The 20166-nt window shown below is 49.8% G+C and overlaps 1 protein-coding gene across 1 annotated transcript in view; it reads left to right on the plus strand.

Annotated features, from left to right (window-relative positions):
- The window catches only part of LOC128727196 (trithorax group protein osa), a 96519-nt gene that overhangs the window by 21711 nt on the left and 54642 nt on the right, over positions 1-20166 (plus strand). The window lies entirely within an intron of this gene.

Raw genomic sequence — 20166 nt, forward strand, 5'->3', positions numbered from 1 at the left:
CTCTACAGGCATTTCGTGGGACTTTGCTCGCGCTGCTCAGCAATTCAAGATTCATCCCACTTCTGGCTCTCGGAATCTCGTTCAACCCTCGGCCGAATTGCAGTATCAATGCGGTCAATCTCGCTTCCCGTCTGCGACCTTGACAGTGGCCCAGATTTGTTGGCGGTGTGTGGCACTTGGCTTGGCTGTTGGAGAATGAGAAGGTCGATTTCACGCGAATGCCGTCGCGTTTGGTTCAGGGGGTTGATAGCGTGGGGAGAGGGGGGTTGCGTGCTGATAAAAAAAGCTGAAATAAAATAAAACAAACACACACACGCGCGCGCGCCCGCGCTCGTTCTCATGACGCGAGCCAATAACGGCAAGATAAAGCACAGGCAAATTCGCTTCCGCCGGCGTGGTTGAGAAACCTTCCCTGGGCCGGCCTGGTGGTGTGGAGGGGAGAGTGGGTGTTGGGGTGCCTTCAATAAGAAGGGTAGTTGCTGTTGCTGCAGCAGTTTGGAAGAAGGGCGGTGAGGTCGCGGGGTTGCCGGCGCCATTCCATCAAACGCGCGATGAATGTGTCGTCGTCCCCGTGGTGTGCTGAAACCAGAAGGAAGGTGAAAGGAAGAGAGAGCACACTGGGGGGGGCAGAGGGGAAAGGAATACAGAGGGATAACGGGGGGAAAAAAAGAAGGTCGAAGCGCAAGCAAAACCGAACGTGGCGCGCGCGCGCCTCGCCAGTGAAGCCCCTCGGAAAGGGTACTGTAGGGGATGGGGGGGTAGAGCAGGAGAAGCGGGAGAGGAATTCGTTCGAATGCCACTTTTGCGCCACCGCTGCGTTTTCTTTTCCGCTTTTATTTCTTTTTTCTCCCTCCCTTTTTTTCCTTCACTTTCCTGCTTTCCGTTGTTGTTGTTTTTTAGGTGTTGTTATTTAAACGCCAGCAACAGATGGGTCGGTTGTGGTGAGAGGTTGCAGAAGGGAGGGAGGGTAGGGTGTGAGTGTTTGCTGGTGATTCACCTACCACCAGTCTGATAGGGGTTGGTTTGGATGGGTGGTTGGGTGGGTGGGTAGAGGGATTGTTCGTTCGTCTGGTCGTCGTTTGGTCGTTCATTCACCTTCTGCCACCATTCTCTGACCCCGCGTGGTTTTCTACCCCCCCCTCAAATGCCACCATCGAATCGCCAGCTGTTCCGTTGGTGAGGCGCATCCCCGAAACACACACACCCCCACCCCCCTCCTCCTTCCTATCCCTAAACCCTAGATACTCATTCCAACACGACGACGACGACCCGCGCAACAAGTCCATTCGGCCTTGCCCCGCTGTCGGCACGTTGGTGGACGGGGTGGGTGGGTAGAGGGAGGGTGGCGTGCGTTTCAACCCCCCCCCCCTGGCAAGCCTGGGATACCCCTCACACTTCTCCGCATCATTCATCCGTCTCATCATGGTGTGGGCCTTGGGATGCTCTTGATATTTTATCTTTTGCCGCGTGGTTTTTCGATGATGCAGGGAACTACTACCGTTCGTTTTGGTTCGTGTGCGACGGCGCAAGAGGTGGAAAAGAGGGTCGTTCGTGCATCTTTCGCGTACCACCCCGCTTAATGCGCGCTTGCCTGGTGGACGGATTTGTGGCGGTTTGGATCTTCATCTGGAGGTTTTCTTTTTGAAGGCCCTTTCAGGAAGTGAATTTTCCACGCGACGGTCTCGATTTTACGCTGCAAATGCCGGCGGCATGGTTGACTCGATCGGATGTTCTGTGTTGTAATGCAAAAGCGGAAGGAGAAGATGTGTAGGAATTGTTGAAGCTTCCAAAACGCGTTTTTCTCTAATAGCAATGATGTTTACCTGCCAGTGGGATTCTTCCTAATGGTCAAGCAACAATCGAGGACTTCTCAGCTCGCAGCATCGGCGTATAAAAGAGTATTCGAATGTCCAAAACATTCACTGGTATTTTATTTTCCTCAGCTTGAGTTTGAGTCTAATTTAAGACAAGAAATCACAACATTTCCAAAAGGATTATCGAAAATATATGCCTCTCGATCAGTGATAGCAAAGAAGGCAACAAATTACGTGCCTTAATTACCTCGCCATTTGTGCGCTTAGCGCATACAGTAAATTAATTTACCTCCTGGCTTCGTTACAAATGCTATATGGCTTCATTCATGCCTAATGAAAACCGCCTCCATCAAGCAAATCGCTCCGCTCATAGTAACCAATCAGCAAGATCCGTAAACGGGCTGCCATTTCTGAGCATTTAAGGCTCAACGTACCGACATCATGGCATGATGTCCTCGTCACAAGTGCATCAGCTGCATTTCCACGCCTCAGTTTCATCGCTCTCGACGTTGCGTGAATCGGACAAACTTCACCGCCTCGTCGGCACTGTGTCACATTCGGTTCAGGATGTCAGGATGCACCACACTTCGATGTTTATTTCGTTAGTAGGGCTTCGCGTGGTCGCACTTTTTTGTGTCCCATTCGTGCGTGACCTTTCGGAAAAGCGAGACTCTCTAAGCCACCGAGCAGGGTGTGTGTGTGGGTGTGTGTACCGTACGTCAACGAGATTTCCAGTGAACCACTTCCATCCATTCCCTCGACTCACACACAGCCACAAGCCGCCTGTCTAATGTCCTACGGATGCATTCATAAGGCTTTTTTTCTGGCCGCGAAAGGGACACGCGATGGCTGGCGGCGGCATGTTTTGTTGCGCTCTTTTGCGTGGCGCTTTTCACCCCGTGGAAATAAGCCTTCTTCCTGTTCCGTTCTGTCGTTGCATCCGCTTTTCCCGAGTGTTAGACTACATTTTTTTTTCTCTCTCTCTCCCCGCCCCATGGAGCCCGTCTGGCGCTCGTCTGTTTTTGAAAATCCTTTCCCCCCACCGTCGCTTCCTCTTTGATGGCTGCCGATGGAGAGGCGGGGGGGGGAAGCGAAAACCCACCGCACGGGGAGTCCCTTCGAATAACTTTTTCTGTTTTTTTTTCCTCATTTCTTCATTCCCGTTACGGGGAGGGAGTTTGGTAGTGCACTTGAAAAACCAGCCTGTCCTCTTGTGCTCCATCGCCTCTTTGAAGAAGGAATGAGGGGGGGGGGAGGAGCAGCGAGCGGAGGGTGGTGAAGAAACACTCTCACTTTCTCGTCCGTGGGTCCTCTAAATTCGCTTCCTGACGGAATAGCAGCAACCTGTTGATGTGGCATGGGAGTTTGCGGAAAAGCATTTTCAAAAAGAGCGACCGGCATTTGCCTACCACGAGCATGGGCTCCTTTGGTCCTGTGAATCCTGTCTGTCACTACACTTACCCGGCTGAGTGATGATGCTTTTTGGTGTTGTCAGCGGCATGATGCGTCGTATATTTGTGGGCGGTTTATTTTGTGATTTTCCCGCCTTGAAAGGTTAGGGTGATTCTTTTTTTATTCTTATAGTACTTGGAAAGCATCCTTACAGGGATACAGGAAATGGTTTCTATTGAGAAGATTTTGTTCTGAAAGTATGTTCCAGTTTGTGCATTTTCACAAACAGCTACCTTTTGTAGAATTGTACATACAATTTAAGCAATTTATTGGAACAAAACCTCCTCTAAATATAGCTCGATTGACTGACACAAGCTAGAAATGTCGAGAAACAAGCGTCTATCCTCATCAACAATCGATGCCACATTTCTAATGGGACGAAAAACGCTTCAACAAAAAAATATTGCCACATTCGTCCTTAGGGCGAGTGCTTTTTGTGCTCCAAACTCGAACGGGGACCCATAGCTTCTCACAAATCCTACCGTCGTCCTGCATTTAGATGAAACCAAAACGCCGCCCTTTTCCACGAGCAGAATGGAGCAACGTCTTTTATCGATCCCAGACTCGGGGGTATTTTCTCCATTCGCCGCTTTCCTCACTCGAAGGAAAAACGAGCCGGCGGATGTGTAGGGGTTTTTCTTTTCATTTTCCCTTCCATTTGCCCGCGCGCGCGTGTTTGGGTTATGTGTAACGACGCCGACGTTGGTGTGCTCTTTCTCGGCTCTACATACGGCCCCGATAAAGCGCCTCCTGGTGTTGTACATAGAACCACCCCCCCCTGGGGGGGTGGCCTTTTTCTTTCTCGCTCGCCCTCACGTGCGGTCCCTTTTTTCTCTATCGCGCCCTGTGGCGGAAAGCTTCCACTGGTACGGTGGCACTGCTGGAAAAGCGACACCGCCGTGGGCTGGAACGAGGAAAATCGATTCCGTCGATCAGAAGACGACGAGGACGACTAAGGCGGGCGATTGGGTGATGGTCGCTTTACCGGCGGATGTGGGAAAATGAACCGGGATGAGAACAACGGGACATGGTGCAAACGAAAGCGGTTCTTAATTTCTTTCGATTTTCTTCGACAGCAGGCGAACGAACGCGCCCGAACTCCGGCGGTATATTCACGCGAGGAAAATTGGATAGAAAATCGATCGAAGCACTCCGAGGGAAGAAGGAAAATGGAGAGCTATTGGGAAACTCCTGGCGAGTGGGGGAATCGATATTATGTCGAATTGTCTATCTACCGGGAAATGGCGTTCCAATCTGTGTGTGTGCGTGTGCGTGTGTGTGTGTGTGGTAGCACGTAATCCTGCCGCTTCTGCGTAGACACAATTATTGCCGAGAGACACGACGCTCCTTCTGGGGCTGAACGGTGGCGTAACATATTTCCACTGAAAATGGTTATCGCGTGCGGGTTTCTTTCTGCTATTTGCTTGGGAAACCCCGTGCCATCGCACGCTTATGTCCATTTTCATTTTCCGGTCAGCAACCGGGCGCCTCCATTCGATGCCTTTAAGCACAAGGAGTACGAAGAACACGCCCGAATACTGCCATTTCACTTACACTTTCGAGCTTCTTGGTTCTGTTTTTCGTTCACCCTCCGTCGTCGGTTCGTTAGTCCTGAAGGAAGTTTTTCCGTTTTTTCACCGTAAGCCTTGTGGAAGCGCTTTTGCCGTGCGCGCTTACCGGAATTGGATTTGTTTTGTTCCCCTTTTTTGTGTGTGTCTGTGTCGTCTTTGTGTTAAGTTATTCGCGAGCACCAAGCAACAGCAAGTGCCACCACCGTCTCGAATGGCGCCGAGGACCTCCTCGCTGAAAGTGAAACTCTGCGAGACAAAAGCAAAAAGAAGGCGGCTCACATTTTGTGCCGCTCGCTGCGCAAGCGACGATTGTTGGTCGCGTGGCGAAATAAAGCGCGGCACGAGCGACATTCAACTTTGTTTTTGTGGCGAAGAAAATCGATCCGTGGTCGTGTCCCTTTTGCTTGCGCAAGGAAACGAGTCGCGAGCCGTGGTACCGGCAAAAATAAACGAAAGCAAAAAAAAGCTTCTACACCACCCCGTCTTCGGTGGGGGGTTGGGAAATTCGTGGGAAATCAACCCAGCCGCTCAGTTCGCCGTATCGCTGCGAACAAATCGAATGTTTTGCGTGTTGAATTCTATGGGCCACATTAACGCAACCGGCGGCGACCACAATCCGTTTCCGTCGGCCATCAGACCGGCGATTTGTTTTTCCCCACATTTTCACCACCACTTCTTCGGCCGACGGGCTTCCCAATTTTTCCCTTGCTTGCAATCACCTAACGCTGCCGTGTGACGATGTTTTGGTTGTCGCCGTGTTGAGCTGCCCGCTTCGAGGCTCGCAACCTGATGGCGTTTTTCACGTTCACTTGACGTTTTTTAATCCATTTATTTCCACCCATAAAACGCCTTCACTCGGTGTGCGATGGAAAGCCAGCAGCCAGCAGGCAGGTAGATATCACATGTAAGGTGGAATTGGAAAAAAAAGGGCTCCACTTTTATGGCCCCAGGGTGTCTTCCCACACAGCCATTAGCCCGTTCAAAAGTTCGCCTCGAATGGGGTTTTGATTTTTATCGCCCGTTCCTCTTGCGATTTGGGTGCAGCATCATCCGCTGGCAGCAAGAACGAAACACCACCACTTCAGAGGGATGCGCATGGAATCGAAAGTTGGCCACAAACTGCTGGGGCGAAGCTCGGGTGCGCCTGAACACAGCAACGAGAGAGGTTTTTCTTTTGCTCCAATTTTCAAATTTCCCCACCCCATTCAAACGCGGGCGAAGAAGACGTCACCGTCTCGCGGTCGTTGGTCGGTAAGGCATGAAAGCGAAAGTGAAACAAACGGCCGGAACCGATTTTTCCGCGCTCGTGAAACGTAAGGTGGAAGATTTACATTAACTTGCAATGACCGTGTCTTTCGCCCGGCGTTATCGACCATTCCCGTCGGGCACAGGCACGGGCGGTATCGTCGCTTTGGGGGTGTTTTGTGCGTTTGAATAATGTCCTGTTTTTTTTTTTGACTACACCACTACGGCACGCACACAATTGAGCGTGCTGGAATGTGTGTCGTTTTACGTGCCATATTTTGCAAGCTGAAACCTGCGTCAGGTGGACATCCTAGTGGTTTTTCTTTCCTTTAGTCTCGACGTGACGGGAAAAAAGGGGAATAATATATTGCTCAAAACCGGGACAAATATTGTGTAAGTGATATATTTACATGCCAACGTTTTGGGATTGCCGCTACATTTATGTCGTATTTTATGCTTATTCTCGTCCCCGTTATTTTTCCTTCTTATCATTGTAAAAATGCAATGAATTGGGTAAAAAAGATACACCACACTTACTTCGTTTGGTGAAAAACGTACCGATAAATCCAAAACTGCCCAAAAGTTGATCCAAATTTGCTATAAACTTTTCGAAAGCATCAGCAACATCGCTGCACTGCGAATGCTCAAATTCATCTACGATACGAGCGCACACCATCGACCACGCTGCACGCAATGCAGTGTGGTGGTCTTTCGCAAATACCACCACGATGCCGCGTGAATCCTTTGCCTCCCGCCAGGACGAACAGGACGCATCCATTTATGCCAAGATCAGCTGTCCCGGGCTCTCTCGTGAGGGTTTAGAGGCGGGCTCACGGTTAAAGGGAAATACGGGACCGCCGAAACCACCCATCAACGGCCGGGTATCCGAACGTCAGCTGATTCCATCAACGGACCAGCCTCTGTCCGACACACACACACGCGTACACACATACACAAGCGCGTGCTTTATACAACTAGGCCTTTTTCGAAAGGCGACTACCCAACGACCGCACCGTCGTCGTGTAGTCCAGGGCTACTCTAGGGCTGGGGAAATGTATTTCCCTCGCAACACCCCCCACACCCTACACCTCTTCATCGACCCGCTCTTTCGTCCTTGCAGCTCTACCGTGACGTGCGTTCCATTTTCAAAGCCTCCCCCCCGAACCACGACGACATGAAGGCGATTTCGTCGAGTGGCCGTTTTTCCCGACGGCAGCGGTGCGATGGCGCGGGAAACACACACCGAGACACACGTGGCTTGTTGTGCCGGTGCGTTTAGTACGTACGGTTCGATACCCCAACTGTCCGTCGTCATCGTCCCGCCCCTTCCTCCACACGGTCAAACCCCGAGAGCCGTTCGCGGGATCTTTCCGCTTTCGGACAAGTGCGAGGCTGCTTCGTACGAGTAACGGAGCGATTTGTTTGCATGACCACCGTGTGTGTGTGTGTCGTAGGGGGAGGGTTGAGTTTAAATTTTCCCACAACACCCCACCCCCCCTCTCTCACAGGTACGGTGGAGTGAATCCTTTCCGCACGCTCGCTGATGTTTTGGGGCTTTCTACCGGTTCCGGTGCAAAACGCGCTTGATTGATGAATGTCAAGGACGTTTCACGGTCATCCGAGTCGCACGGACGGGGGAAGCAGTTGGCTTATCGTACAACCGTGTGTGTGGATGCGTTTCTCGGTGGTGCCTTTTTCTCAATGAAACGACCGGCGGCGCGCGTTCATTCCACAGTAAAATGCCCACTCGTGCTTATCATGTCGACAGGGGGGGGGGTGCGTGTGTACACGAATGTTAGAGGGTGAAAGCGAGGGGGGTTTCAACCCTCATTTCAACCCCTTCCACACCCCCATCCTTCCCTAGACACAAACGCCGACGTCGATTTAGCGCTCCGTCATCGATTGCAATTAGCGCATTAGGGTAGGGACAATGTCTGGGGCACACCTCTACTAAACGCACACACACACACACAGACACACGTACACACGAACCCCGGATCGCTTCCAACACCTCTCTACACGCCTGCCAGTACATTGACCTTCGCCGACAGTCGGCATCGAGTCTCAGCTGTTCAAAACAAACAAACAATCGACAAACGTGGATTTCCCCCCCCCCCCCCCATTGGTTAGGGCCAGTGAAAGGGGGCCGGGAGAGGCCGGCAACAAACGGGTACGTGTGGCCCGAAGGGGGGTGGAGAAGCAACTATTATAAAACAAATTGCACGCGCCCCGTCTCATTCACCTTTCGCCATGCTGTCGCCGCGGCATATGATGGGGCGTGGGATGGGAGGAGGGTGAGTGGTATCGAAGGGTGTCTGGGAGTAGGAAAGCCCGTACACAACACCCTCCCCACACCCGCGTGTGTATGTGTGCATGCGTTGGTGTGCTTTGGCCGTCATAAATTAGATTGCCGTTTTGCGAAAGACAGCTGACCCGAGGGGTGATGGAAGACAAAGCGCAAGGGGACGAGTGGGGTTGCTTTAGATATCCCGCTGGTGGGCAAGAACGGAAGAAGAAGAAAAAAACGTCACACACACACACGTACACCGGCGTGCTGTTCCACTTTCTAGCTCGCTCGGGGCGCTTCTTCACAAACTTTCCGGTTTTACAGAAGACCGTGTTTTTGACGTTGGTGCAACATCGACGAAATGCGCGTATGAATGTGTTTCTTGCGCATGATAGACGGAATAAAAAAAAACGGAAGGCAATGAATGAAAGGGACAAAACAGCATCCTTCTTCGGCTCGTCACGGCACTTGAAATGTTATTCCATTGCCGGAACCGACGCCGCCTGCTTGGATGCAGTTTGGTGTGTGTTTTCTTTTTTAAATGGTTTTTTTTTTTTCATCGTCGTCATCGTCGTCGTGTAACATTTCGCTCGTCCTTTTTGTTTTCGCAGTCACAACGGCGGGTGGTCTCGAATCGCATCCCTTCAGTGCGTTAATTTACACCTTGGTGTGATTTTTTTTTTTGCTTTTCGGCGGCCATTGAACTGCGGTATGTAACCTGGCGTGAGGTTTAATTTATGGAATGGGGAAACATCACAAACATCTCCGTTGGGTGCGAGAAAAAGCAGGGGAGCCAGTATGGAAGGAATGCCGGAATTTGGAGGTGTTTTTTGTTTTATTGTGGAATCGAAAATCCTTGGTTTTACAATCGCTTTAGCAGATGGTTTATCAGCGGCCTGAGCGATGGACGCCTATGGTTTTTGTTCCTTTTTTTCAAGCATCGAACTCTCATCCCCCCACATCAAAATAATCCCTTCGAAACCTTCAGCGTGTGCGAGAGCATCCGCGGTTTACCACACGGCGGAACTGCTTGAGAGCGGAGAAGGACAACCAAAGCCCACTTCCGGTTTGGGGAGGATTACTTCGATCACAAACCGGCAAACAAACGTGACTCACGGCACCGGCCAGAGTTCAATGTCGTCCTTCCTTTCGCTCTTTCCATGAAAAGGGCGCTAAAAATCCTCCACTCACACAGGGGTTGGTGTTGGCCTGGGTCCTTTTTGGAATCCCGACGGGGGCCATGTTTTTTCCTCCCCCTCCCCTCCCGCTTCCGTTTCGTGTGTCTTGCAACAAGTGCGCTCGCTTCGCGTGGGGCATCAACTCGCGCTTTTCCGCGTCCAAAACCCACGGTGTGGATGCCCTTTTTTTCGCGACCTCACAGGGCTCCAGTTATGTCACATCACTTCTCGCGTCCTTGGTCCGCGCGGGCCGGGGGGGGGTGGAGGCACACCGGGGGGTGGTGAGTGTGCACTTGTTGGTCTGGCCGCCGGCCGACTGTTGAGCAGTGGGAGAAGCAAAGGAAGGCACCAATGGCCGGGGAAGCAAGGGAAGGTCTATAAAAATTTATCGCTAGAGAAAGGGCTGCCGGCAACGGCGGTGGGTGGTGGGTTTTCGCGAGCGGAAGGGTGGCGAAGGGAGGAAGAAGTGCCTGTTGCGCTTATGGGCGAACGCGCGCGCTACACGACGTTAGTGTTGGTGCGCTATCGGCAGCTCGAGAAGATGGATCCGGTTCTGGGAGTAGCGAGGGGGAGGGGGTGGGGGGAGGAGATGGTGGCTCGCGGAGGGGTACCCACCACACTTCTCAAGGTCGTTCTGCGCTAGACGGTGGCGGCCTTTCTTTCCACCACCAACCCTGTGGCCGCCTCCCCTTACCGAATGTAGAGCAAACGAGACAAACTCCTCTCTGCAAATGGAATGACGGAATGAGGAAAGCAAATCAAAGAAGGGGGGAGGAGAGGGTGCAAGAAGAAGCAGAAGAAAAAGCGAAAGAAAACATCAAACGAACACCCACGCGAACTCCGGTGCGAGGGGCAGCACAGTGCAGTGGGTGGTGGTGGGAAAAGGGGGTTTGTTTTGATTTGCTTTCGAGCAGTGGCCGGGAGTTTTGTGTTTTCTTTCTCTTTTTTTTTGTTTCGCCCCAACGTTGCTTGCTTACGCTTGGGCTTGCGTTGGGTTGGGGGCTTTTCTCACGCGCGCCAAATGGTCGTTGAAGGGGAGGGGGGAAGGAGGGCACGGATGGTGGTGGGGTACCGGCGATTTCATTCGCTTCGTTTTTGTTTTATTATTTCGCCCTTCCCCGTGTACCATCGCCGGCACCATTCGAGAGTTCCTATCTTTTCAGTTGGCGTTCTCGAGGGATACAATCACATACACACACCCACATACAGCCGTACAAACGTAAGTTTCCGTTATTTCTGACGTCTCTCTCAAGACTCCTCGAGTGACGTGTTTGAGCCGTGGCGGAAATCCTTCATCCCTTTTTTTGTTGTTGTTGTTATTGTGTTGAATGAATGCATTCTTTCGCTTTTGGAAATCAGACGCAGTCGCAGACGACTAATTTGGTTGGGTTAAATAAGGCTCCCCAGGCAAGTACTCGAATGCTGATCCTTTTTAAAGACCTTTACGAACAGCAGCTTTTTCGGTGGCGAAATTCGATATGAACAGATTCAAAACCTTGCTTTCGTATATTTCGTTTGTTTCTTTTCCGTTCTTTCCGGCGTTCTTTTTTCATGTTGCAATTTTTGTTTTTCCCAACATAAAGGAATATCCCCGGAAGCACCCCTGTATCAGCTTCTTCCCTCCCCCAAACAACATGTGGGGGGGATGATGTGTGTTTTATTTTAATTATGAGAAATAATTATATCCACCCGGTCCCCATGACACTGCTCTTACTTCTTCGCACCGCCGGACCCCTGGGGGTGCATATGTGAAAACGCACACCATTTGTATGCATCGCTGTGCAGCTTGGGTGGCGCTTTTTGAGGACGAACTGCATAGAAGAACGCACGCACGTACAATGGCGGTTGGCATGGGACAGGCCAGCAGAGGGAACGCTCTCGCTGGCTCGTTAATTAATTACTCTTATTGAGCGTTGTGAAATATGTGTGCGTGTGTGTGTGTGTGTGCAGTAATAAGCCCATCCCGGGCCGAGGGATTTGGCCTCCCGCGCGAGTATCCTTCCGCTGGCCGCACCCCAAAAGGGACCCACTGGACAAACGCTCACGGGGGCTAAGGGAATGGAGCGAACGATGAATGTGGGAGGATTCATTTTCCTCCTTTTTTATTCGACGCGGCATGGCCGGGGAAATGCGATATCAAATTTGCATTTTACACACAAATATGATGACGCTTACTGTAATCAGATTTTTCTCCCTTTTGGGGTGGGGGGGGGGGGAGAGTCGATGATGGTGGGGAGGTGGATATTTTTTTTCCTCACTCCCATTTCACTTACTTCAGAATTGCGCTTTCAAACAGCTTGGCAGTCGCGTGTCGGTTGAAATATTATCGTTTACTTAAAACAAATATATTGCTTATTGATGGCGATCCTCTCCCTCCTTCGCCCCTTGGCCTCTCCACCCATGCTCCACTAATTATTAACAGTTGCTAAGGTGGGGTAAGGGGTGGGTGCGACGTACGAGGATAATGAAGTTTAATTTCGCCGAACGACGAGTATATCGGTACGGGAAATGATGCGTGTCAAAGCCCTGTGTGTGTGTGTCCTGATGCGCGATCGGATCCTGGGTGATTTCCAGCTGGATGAGATTTAATTATAAATTTATGTGGTGCTCAGAGCTGGGGTAGAGAAACTCAAAAAAAAAACCACCTCTAGGGTGAACTTTTCAATAGCTCGACTAATCGCATGCGGGTGTTTTTTTTTTATTTTCCGTTAAATCGTAAAACAACGGTGTGGATTTAGCTTTTTGATCGGCATGACAGGAACCAATAAATTAATGGTTCGAAGAGCAAATTTAATATAAATTTTAAACCCGGCTTGTCCAGGACCGGCTAGCAATCTGCCCTAAACGGATAATTATGTTGAATAGAATCGATTTTGAATCTACCGGAGGGTGGAATGATCCTAGCGAATGATGAAATTATGCAATCCGTTTCTTTTAAAAACATGTTTTGCTGAATTTTGTTTGCTGTACTTTTTTTTAAAACCTGCTGCAATATTATGCGCCCAGTATGGTGTGAAACGCATCGGTAATTGTGTGGCCTACCGTGACAGCGCGCTTTTCGACATTATTTTTTTTTTTTGGATGAGTAAAATTTTTAGCAAACCTCCTACCACACACCACTAATGCTCGATGTGTGTGCCCTTCTCTTTGCCGCGTTCGAAACCGTTCCACCGGTTGCATTTGCCTGCAGCATTTTGGGGACATGACCCGATGGTAGGCTTCGCCTCTTGTGGTATGAATTATTTATAAAGCAACCAAAAAGCTGCTGCTTGATGTGGTCCCGTTTTATTCTCTCACTCTCTTCACCCTTCGGTAGCCACATAACTGCGCCTGCAAAGGGCTGCTTTTTCGCCTCCCTCTGGGCGATAGTTCCATCACTCATTTCGTCCGTTTCGGTTACGCGAGCTGAATCGAATCAATTAGCGCCGACGCCAATGGGGCCTCTCCTCTCGTGCCTGGCGGCGTGAAGGATTTAAGGTGCCTTTTGGTTCTTTTATTCGTCATTTATGCATGTTGCGTTGAATGTTGAACCTTCGCTTAAAGGTTACCTATTTATTTGGAGAAACAAGTGACCGAAGAGCATATTAGGTACTTTTTTTGGTGCATGTGTCTTTTTTTTGTTCAGCCATCTGTTCCTTTTTTAGCACAATCATTTGTTTTGCCATTAATAATCTAGTCAATAAGCAAATGTAGATTGTTTTTAAGCAAAGTTTCTTATGCATTTTGTATGCAGTTGTGCAATAACCTATGGTTTTATGTAAAAAAAAGACTATATATGCACATTATTCACAATTGGAAAGAAAATGTGAAAATTATGCACAAAAATGTCATATATTGTTGTCTAAGATGGAACGTCACTCGCAAAAGAAGGCCCTGAATGTTTGCAGTAAATATGCACCGGTCGGGCTTCGAACGTGTGCTGAGAAAATTAACCCCAACCCTTTTTTGCCAAGACAGCTCATTCCGGCGAAGCGAGCAATGAATGATGGATGAACCCTCGGTTTGGCAGTGAGCGATGCAAATAATTTTGCTTCGTTTTGTACACGCGGCGGCATACATTCGCTGCACTTGCCGTACTTAACACGAGAAACGATCGGTGAATGCAAAAAAAAAAGAAAAATCACCACATCAATCCCAATAAACAAAACTTAAACACGTTTGCTGCAAGTGTTCTTTGGATTTTTATAGTTTTATACTTTTGTTAACTGACTATTATACACCCTCGAAACGGCTCGCAAACGTGGAAAAGAGAATAATATTTTACAATCGTTTGTGTTGAGCGAAAATTAATTTAAATCACAATAATCATCGACGAAGATATCAAAGCTCCAATGGAACAAATAAAGCGCTAAACCGTCCTTCCGAATGAAAGGAATGGAATATAAAAAAGGCGATTAAGTTGAATGCCAAAGTAACTCGTGGTGGAGCTCACCGATTATCAATAAGGTGGATAAATCTGGATCTCGCGGTTTTTTTTTTGTTATTTCCCGCGTGTTACTTCACTAGATTGCATTTTTATCCGATCTTCGATCTTCGTCCGTTCCGTTTCATGGTCTCGTTCCACTCACCCCTCCACCTTCATCCAGCTCTTCCTGCGCAAGAACAGATGCAGATGAGGAGAGCAGTAATATTGCGAAATAAAATAAAAGGATCTGCCCGTCGGCGGGGCCCGATGGCTGCTGCTGCAGCTGTAAAGATTACGTGTTTATTGCGGTGGTGAAGCAGAAAATGCAAACCCCCATTTCTCGATGAGCTATCGATGCGTTAATGGCCGTATGCAGTTTTATCGCATTCTACCGGCCGGAATTTCTACCTTCGTGAATTTCAATACTTTTCATGCAAATTAAATGTTTTGTGTGGTTGTTTTTTTTTGTTGTTCCACACGAAAGATTGCACCAAAAATGTGGTATTTTTTCCAAAGTTTCTTTATATATTAAAGAAGCATTTAAATACATTTGCCGTAAGTTTTACAATTGCGGCAATAAGTTTTCATGCCTCAAATGAGACAGTCATCACATGGAATTTGTCGTTTCCCGCGATGACATTTCAACGGGGAGACTTGACAAATATTTTCCTTTTATTCGTTCTCTCTCGCTTTTTATTCGTATTTCTCATTTTCGCTTCCTTTTCGTGCTTATTTTTCGTTCGCTTCCGTTTTATGGGTTCTCCTTTCCTTCGGTGTAGATTTCGAGACACCCGGAGTCTTTTGACGCAACCTCCGGGGCGCAGTTAATTGGTTCTATTTCTTCCGTCTGAACTCTCCCTTCCGTTCCGAGGGTTTCCTGTTTTCTTGCTGCGTTTTGTGGTCGTATGAGAGGCTCTAATAATTAAGAAAAAACATAACCCATGCAAAGTAGAGCATTTCATCACAACGGTTTGAAAAAGATATCACTAATTTGGTTGAGCACAAAATGTTGCCTGCAATTTTCTCTGCCGAATCACTTGAGTTTTCGTTCGTTCTCATTTCGTTTTGTCCAGCGATCTTTTCATTTGGCGATTGAAAAGACCTTTCTATGTGACTTCCACGGTGCAGTTGCTATATGTCTTCAATTGCTTCCATTGAGATCCAGCTCGGATGAAAAGCGTAAACGACGAAACTAATTGCTCACAGTTAGTCCCACGTTGTCGTGTACACGTGCTTTTCGCGCCTCACCTTAACCTTATATGGGTGACTTCAATATAATTATTTACCCTGAACGGCATGGTGAAATTGCTTTTTTTTTTTTGCTTTAGTGACCTGTTTTTGCATTCCCCAAAACCCACATTACCTCTCACAACACACCGTTAAGCTTCCGGGGTAAAAAGCGTATTTTAAAAAAGCATTCCAGCTCGACAAACGGAACGAAAATTCTTAATCCAGTGCTGGTTTGTTGTTTGGCATTCACCCTCCGGAAGTCGAAAAAGAGGCGATGCATTTTGGGCACACCTAAGCGATGTTTACATCCGGATTTTGTTATTCTCCCTCGCGACGATCTGCTATTTTCGTACACCACCGCGCGCAACGTTCAAAACAACCTCCCACGGGGTTGTTGGGGGTTGGAAGTTTATCTCGAGCGTTCCAACCGATCGATGCCACCCACCGCGAGTCCGGTAGGTCTCGAGAGAATTTCGAACCGGAATTATGGATTGAAAAGGTGCACAAGAAAAGCTCCACTACGTAATTTATGCCTTTTTGATCAGAGTCTAAGGTGAACTGTTTCAGTTTCACTGGATCAAATAGTTGAACTAATATTATTTAGAAAATGAAATATGAATTAGCAAATGCTCTTAAACCCGCACAAACCACGTGCAAAAGTTAAACCTCCCTTCAGAAATGGAAACAAAATAAACATCCGTGCACAATTCGAGTGTCCGATGCTTGGAATTTTGAAACTCCTCAAACGCATGGCTTATCTCATAATAACCACCCACCGGCCCCATCTGAGGGTTATATCGTAGCAGAGTAGTAGCAACAGCAGCAAGAGTACGAAAGACACAGGAGAGTTGGGTTCCTACCCCATTTGTGCGGAAGTCACATTGAAATTTTGCAAAACAACTCCGCAAGCGTTTCTGAAGGGAGAAAGGACTCTGGCACTGGCAAAAAGGGCCTGCCGGCTTCCGGGCGTACAATTTTCTGCGCTTTTCCCCCTTATGGCCGTTGTTGCAGAGGGAGGAGTTTTTTTTTTTCTTTTTTGTTCCTCGCTTCGTGTTCACCCGGCGTCAGGAAAAGAAACAAATGACCGTGGAGAAACCCTGGCAGGCGCGCTCACTTTGTCTACGCCAACGAAAGATATTGTGCCGCAGCCTGAAGAAGAGGAACCAAACCATCAACCCTGCTACAGCACAAGCCGTGGAAAACCGTTCACAGCAGCAGCAGTCGCAGAAAGGACGGGAGCAAATATATTCTATGCTCCTCGTCCGGCAGGCGGGACGCGGCAAAAAGAAAACACGACACGAGAGGACTCGTCTATCGTCATCGTTTACTCATTCGTTCTCGCTCTGCCTTTATCATGCTTCTCGCTTACCGGGGCAAATTGTAAAAAGGGGTGATTAGTGAAGGGTTTTTCATGGAAACCAGTCGACGAGGCAGAAACCCTCCCGGGCCTGTTTCCCGGTGGTTTCCGCTCGGGAGAATGGCGTGTTTTTATTCGTTTTCTCCAACACACTGGGACTGGTTTTTTAGGGGTCGGTAAGGACACCACGGCATGGGCGCGCGCACCCGTACGTGGCAGCGTGATAAAGATGGCAAGCACGAACGATGCAGAACGCAGCCAGCACCACATTCCATGTGGCTGCGTCCTGTGTTACGTTCGCTCGCATACGCTTTGTTTCGTGCTCTCATGCGCTCTCTCTCTCGCACGTGCACTCGCATGCCTGAGTGCTGCTTTTTAACAAAGCCAAGCGCCGCCTCGCCAACGCCGTACACGTGAGTGTGTGTGTGTGTGTGTGGATGAGATGGCACGGGAAGAGATAGTGGGCGCGCGCACCAGAGCAAGTCGCAGAGGCAGATGAAAAAAGGCGCTCAAAATGAACGCGCCGTGCTAAAGCACAGCCATCCCCGTTCATCGAATGGCGCGTTTTCTCTATCTCGCTCTCGCACTCCGCCCAGGGGTTGGTTGATGAGATGATACCCGGACGGCGACGGTAGAGATGGTCACGGACCCTGGGACCCGGACCCGGACCCGGTCCGAAAACCCATCGCGCGCGCCATCATCATCATCCCACCGTTTTTCACTCACGCGGTGCCAACGCGCGCAATGCGGCCCCGAGAAGTGAAGCAAAGCGAGAAGAGATGCGAAAGCAACACGGAATGATGGCGGCCAGCAGCAGCAGCAGCAGCAGCAGCGGCAGCGACAGAGAGCAGCAAACACACGGGCCAATTCGGAATGGGAAAAAAAGGGGGCACATCATACACAACACACAGCGGCAGCAGCACAAAACAGCACGCCAGTCGTAGCACCGGCCCCGGGAGCGCTGTGATCCGGCACATGGGCCACGGCACACTGGGATGCGGTTGTGCGCTTGCTGGTCAAAATCTTCCGTCGTCGTTTTGATGAGTTTCTAAATTTTGTCTTCCTTTTTGTTTCGTTACAGGTAAGCGAACGATGATGTTGAGGCGAATTTCTAAGGTACCGTGTAAAAACTTTAATTTTGGGGATTTTATATAACAAACACCACAAACCTTTTTGCTAGTTTCTCAGTCGTTATATCGGGGTTTTCTACACACTGACGGGCTAGAGCTGAGGATACCCGTTCGTTACCTTAGCCTCGAACAACACCGCCAACTAAGATGGGGAATAATATTTTGGCCAAATGCGCTCGCACCAAACGCCCACTGTCTCTTGCCATCGGTGCGCTCTCGAATGGTGCTCTCGAAGCGATCCGGTCCCGGTGCCTTGTTGTGTGCACACCGCGTCGACGGTCGATTTGACCGTGCCTGCTGTTGTTGCCGCTGCCATGACGCGAGCTCTTCTGTGGCGCGTTGTGTGCTCTCATCATCATCATCATCATCATCATCATCATCGTCGTTGTCGTCGTCAACAGCCGGGCCACGGCACACGGTGTGCATGCATATGGATGGATGGCAGAGCAGCGCGCTGCTGACGCTCACTCGGGTACTGCTGCTGATGGGTTCGGTTCTTGGGGCTTAAAACCAAACGAAGCACAAACATACTTTGTGCCCGGCTTGCAGCATGCCATGCCCCCTGTGTGTTTCCTGCCCTTCACACACACACACACACACACACACACACACAGACTTCCCCACTTGGGGGGGTCCTTCGCAAGCACAAAACTCATCACCGGCTCGAAGCGAAATATTCCATGGAAATAGATGATCAGGCGGGTTGCGAGAGAGAGCGAGAGAGAGAGACAAGATGGCCTATGAGCGTCGCATGTTGAATGAGAGATGAAATCATCTGCGCACCCTATAGGGATGGGGGGGTGCCCCTTTAGGTGCGCCGAGAGGTGTGAGCGAGAAAGCGAATCGTGCTCCTTTCGCAAGGGCTTGTAGCGCTCTCTTTCCCACACCGACAGTTGGTTGTTTGTGGTGGGTGTTGGGGATTGGGAGGGTGATTTCGAGACTAAAAGCCAAAGCGTGCAAACCACCCTCCCCCCCTCCCGTCCCCTCTCCCTCAGGGGGTGGGAAAAAGGGCGAAGCCAGCTTAATAAGACCCCGGTGTGGTTTCGGGCCATGGGGCTTGGCTCCGTCGTCCTTCTTATCTCTGCGGGCGATGGCATTCATTATCTGCGCGCTCGTGTGCTCTCTCTCTCTCACTCTCTCTCTGTCTCTCTTTCTCGCTCACTCTCACGCACCCCAACGATGGGGGAGAATGATTTGTGCTATGATGTTAGGTGGAGGGTGATTTTTTTTTGTTATTTTCTCTTCTTATACTCGCTACCTTTGCCGTCGTCATCCGCGCTAACGAACTTTTCACCCCTTTTCACACACACACACACGTGCTGCGTCTCACTTTAATTTCTCAAAGCGCCCTGCTCTCTCTCTCTCTCCCCCGTGTGCGCTGTGGAGTCATTTTTGCGCGGTTGGATTTTACATTTGACTCATCCAATCATCATCGGGTCGTCATCGTCAACGGTCCACCCTTCTTTGCCACCCCCACCCCACCCATCGCCTCCCAGCGACCCCCTCATGCTGGTTCCGCACGGTGAATTTTTATCATATCTAGCACACAACCAACCACCCGCAGAAGCGCGCAGAACTGAAGGCGTATTTTCTGCGTCGAGTGCTCGATCGCTGGAAAGCCACCACCGCTGCCTTTCCACCCCATCCCCTGCCATGCTCCCCCTACACCACCCTGCAACCCGGCATGAGTCAATAAAAGCGTTTGCAATTTTGTGCGCCTCCTTCCCGCCGAACTGTCACTTTGTTGCCATTTCGTGACGTTGGGGAGGTCCTTTTTTTGTTGCATCGCAGACCACCGCTCATGTCCTCCCACACACCACGCGGTTTTTAATCTAATGTCTGCGTTTAAGAGCCGATTAAGCAAATATCGGTTCATGCCGGGAGCGTGTGTGAGGGGGAAACGAGAAGGAATGAAAGATCGAGAAAGAGAGAGAGAGAGAAGGTTTTCATTAATCTTTGTTTCACGCGGCAAACCGCGCGAGTTCGTCGATACGCGAAAGGAAATCCTCCGTAAGCTGGGGGGTGGCGGCTTTTTGGGTTGGATTAGCAACTTTTCCTCGCAACGTGCCTCGGTTTGCGCTGTTTGACATTCAACTGCTGCTCATCTGATTCTTGACGCCGGCTCGTAGCCCACTTCACTCTTGGGGTGGTTTAATATCCTTGGAACCGATTTCACCCAAAGAAAGTTCACCTTATTACGAGACCACCCTTGGTTCGATGGTTCACCTTTGCCGAGCGGGAGCGCGATTAAGGATCCACTTAATTTCTTCTCGAACGATTATCGTTCCATGTGAGGGAGGATGTTTTATTGCTACTCCCTGGTGGAAGGCGCCTTGGGTGGTTGGAGAAATCAACGCTAATGAACTCTGCTTCCTTTTGGGGGAGTTTCCGGGCAGATCGAATGCTAGACGACGATGTTGGGTTTATTCGAGAACTTTTGTTTCGTCCTTTTTACTAAATATGCTACATGTTGTTTGGAAGGGATCAGAAAACGATG

This window comes from Anopheles nili, chromosome 2, assembly GCF_943737925.1.
Source record: "Anopheles nili chromosome 2, idAnoNiliSN_F5_01, whole genome shotgun sequence".
Lineage (NCBI taxonomy): Eukaryota > Metazoa > Arthropoda > Insecta > Diptera > Culicidae > Anopheles > Anopheles nili.